Source organism: Rosa rugosa, chromosome 2 (genome assembly GCF_958449725.1).
Source record: "Rosa rugosa chromosome 2, drRosRugo1.1, whole genome shotgun sequence".
Classification (NCBI taxonomy): domain Eukaryota; kingdom Viridiplantae; phylum Streptophyta; class Magnoliopsida; order Rosales; family Rosaceae; genus Rosa; species Rosa rugosa.
In genome coordinates, this window is record NC_084821.1 from 53,770,927 (window position 1) to 53,774,585 (window position 3,659).

The window sequence follows — 3,659 nt, forward strand, 5'->3', positions numbered from 1 at the left end:
GATTAGGGAAAAAAAAAGTATAAAAATAATTTTTTTAAAAAGGACAAAAAAATATATAAATGAAGAGCTGAAGGTGGTTCGAACCTGGTCCCCATTATCAAGTTTAGCTGTGCCTTAACCACTGCACCAACCAATGACGACCATCGCTTACTAGCTTTCACTTTAAAAAATTTATACGCGATTTATTTGAGCTGGATTACGCAGCATTCACTCATTCTTTGACCTCCTTCAAATCAACTTCATATTCAATTCTGGGTTTTGCATGGTTATTTCAGAATCTTATATTCAAACTTCCATCTTACCACGCAATGGGCATAAAACTAAGGAGAACCCAGTTGTATGACCATTAGTTAACCCGAGAATTAGAGTAGAACTTTTAATTCAATCGTCTAGTATTCGTACCAACATCGATTGGGGTTTTTGATGGTGTTCAATACAAGAAATTGAAAAAAATTCACACTTAATATGAGCGAGGAGATGCTTGACTGATCCAAGATCAACGCTCCTATTGTCTGCAATCTGGTCTCGCTCCACAACTACAGCCTCTCCTCCTCCCAATCTAAACCTTCTTCACGACAGACCAGGACCTCCCAATCTGCAATAGTGTAGTAGTTTTCTCCTGTTGTCTTCTCCTACCTCGCTTCTCCAGTTCAGGATCTCTCTACACATGTAAGCAAAACAATAGTTTTCTTCCAGTTTGCACTGTTACTCTTTTTTTTTTTCACCTTTGTAAATCTATCGTGGGACTCAGATCTCTTCCTTAACATTGAAAACTCTGGCAGGTAACCGGTTGACACAAATGGGCGGGCATGATTGCTGCAATTAATTGGACGGACAAAAATAGTGCTGATGTGCTCGAGCACTCCATGCTCGGAGCATGGCAGAATGACGCTGTTACATAAGCATCCAAAATAAGCACTGAATATCTGTCCCATATTTCACACTTTTCAGTTAGAATCTCCCCCACCCCACCAAATTTAAAAACAAACAAAAAAACTCAGGTTTTTGCGCATTTGACGTTTTTCTGTGAATGACGGTTTTTTCATGCCTTGATATAAACTAGCAACCTCTTCCGCACGATGCTGCTGGTTTGGTTTTATTTTAAGAGTCAGTTGTGTATATTTACATATTTCAGAAATCGAAATTCTAAGTAGAATTCAGTGTACTAACCATGCTTGTCTATTTACATTTTTCAAAAAATTGCTACTGTAACCAATGGCTGAACAAAAATGTATTACATTTCTATTCTGATTCAACAGTTTTTACCAAATGTTCAAAAACACAGCAAACAGATTGCAGCTGGACCAATCACGGCTTTTGAACATAGTCCCAATCTTTTGGAATATATGACGACAGGGGGACATAAATACGTAATAGCATTTCCAGTAGTGCCTTCCCACAATTCAGATGGGTATCAGTCTATATAATCATACATAGGACACAAAAATAATCAGAGGTAACATTATTTATCACCAATAGCATTGAAAAGAGTAATATACCTGCTTGAAGATAGTGCTTGTTCCAGACCCTACAAACCCAAATTAATCCGAAATGCCCAACATATGACCCAAGGCAATTTAAGCTTCCAAATCCTTTCTAAGTCAAGCAACTGCTCTCAGATACCCAGAGATAATAGTTTGGGTGCTGAAAACACGTATATCTGCAATGAAGATGGTACCCCTTGCTGAACATAGATTTGAAACACCCAGAGATAATAAAACGTTTTGTAATGACAAACAAAATTAAGGGATAGGATATATTACTGCTTTACAACATAACATTTCAACGAACAAAATTTCAATCAAAGAATGTCGTCCTTTAAAAAAACTGAGATTATGAAACTATAACAAAAATCCGTTTATTGGAGTGTACACCATAACAATTGGTAAAATATTAAATTAAAAATGTTGGTCTGTGCTGGAATTCTATAATATAAACCGATATATATCATCTGAACACTAATGGTCATTCATTAGCTTTTAGTCAATTTGCATGTAAAATCATATTAAGTACTTATAGTATAATATTAATTGAGCAAGAACATACCTCACCAAAAACACTCAAAGAAGTACCAGTTGGTAATACCCTCTCAATTCGTTCGACTCCAAGCATCTAACAAAAGTAGACACCACTTGATCAATAAACCAACTGAAATACAATCAATTACTCACATGTTCAAAATATGATGGCTTGCTTCGATTACAGTAATGGATACATCATCAAATTGGTTCAAAAAGAACTAAAGTACATGAAAATTCATAAAACAACAGCAGAAAAAGGTGAAAATTGAAGTGGAATGAGTGGGGAACAATTGCTACATGCATTCAACATGTAGAAGAATTCAGAATTAATCTTATCTTAAATGTATGTTTAAATTCAATCTGAATTATGTAATCTAAATGTATATTTAAATTCAATCTGATGTATGTAATTGAATGATTAAACCATAGGTATCCACTACTGAATATTTACAGATATGTATTTAACAATTTACTATCATGACGCACAGCAACTCACCTGAATCCCAATTCATTCAAAAAACAAATAAGCTGCTTCCTTTAAGAACATACTGACTGACCTGCAAAATCACAATTGAGAGCATCTGAATAAATTTCACCAAAAATTTCTTTGAGATTATCTAAACACTTGGATTCAATTTTCTGCAAAAACCAAAATCACATACGGAGATATGAAAATAAGAAATAGAAAGAAAGTTAAACCAAGTTGTACTTTTGATCTCTGCCTGTAAGTTATGATCAACTCAGGTTTATTCAAACAGAGGTTGCAAAAACTAAAATCACAATAGTCTGAGTAGTATTTTTTTTATATTAAAAAACAAAAGGAAAAAAAGGACATGGTATCAAAATATGGCTGAAGCTGTATACAAATATATGGAAACAACAAAAATAAAAGTTAACAATATGAAGATTATTCGAAATACTGCTATAGATAAAGAACTTGAAACATCCAATCGATTTGAGAAGAGAACTGATTTCTATCCCACAGATCGAGGCTTTTACCTGAAACTTTACTTAGCTTTAAAAGACAGCAGATAAAGTGATTTTTTGCTTCTCTGTTGCTGCTAAGCAATTTGCACTTTTGAAATAGAGCTGAGGCTGCATACAAATAAATGAAAAGAGGTCTTGAGTAAAAAAGAAAAGAATAGTGTATAAGCAAAATGTATTTGAATTAAATCCCCCTCACTACTGTTTTTTACATTTGAATAGGTATAGTCAATTTAAAGATGATCGACTCTGTTGGTATCCAGCATCAACAAAACCCCTAACAAATCAAAAACCCCAATCTGTTCAAAAGCAATAGAAACAGAAAGCAAAATCAAAGCCAAACCTTGATCAGCTAGAAACATCTAGTGATCTAGATCTCAAAAATTGGACTAGTAATCATTAATCACCTAGATCTCAAATCAGAAACATCTAGATCAACTTCCCTAATTTGATTGTCTTGAATATTAAAGATCTATCAAGGGTCGTGGCAATCAGCCAAAAAAAATAAAAATTATTTCTCAATTGATCACATTGAAGCTCCAAAAGCTGCGACAACTCATTAGTCTGATCTATCCAAATAGTTCAGCTTTAGTTGGCCCCAAGGTATTTTTGCTCTTTAATTATGCAACTCATTTGTAACTTTTTTTTTTTTTT

The 3,659-nt window shown here is 34.0% G+C and overlaps 1 long non-coding RNA gene across 1 annotated transcript; it reads right to left on the minus strand.

Annotated features, from left to right (window-relative positions):
* Positions 1–1,833: 1,833 nt before the first annotated feature.
* LOC133728392 (uncharacterized) lies at positions 1,834–3,249 on the minus strand. Its single transcript, XR_009855831.1, has 3 exons — positions 3,021–3,249; positions 2,518–2,578; positions 1,834–2,112 (listed from the first exon to the last, which is right to left on the minus strand). It is a non-coding gene; the product is annotated as an uncharacterized LOC133728392 (long non-coding RNA).
* Positions 3,250–3,659: the final 410 nt, after the last annotated feature.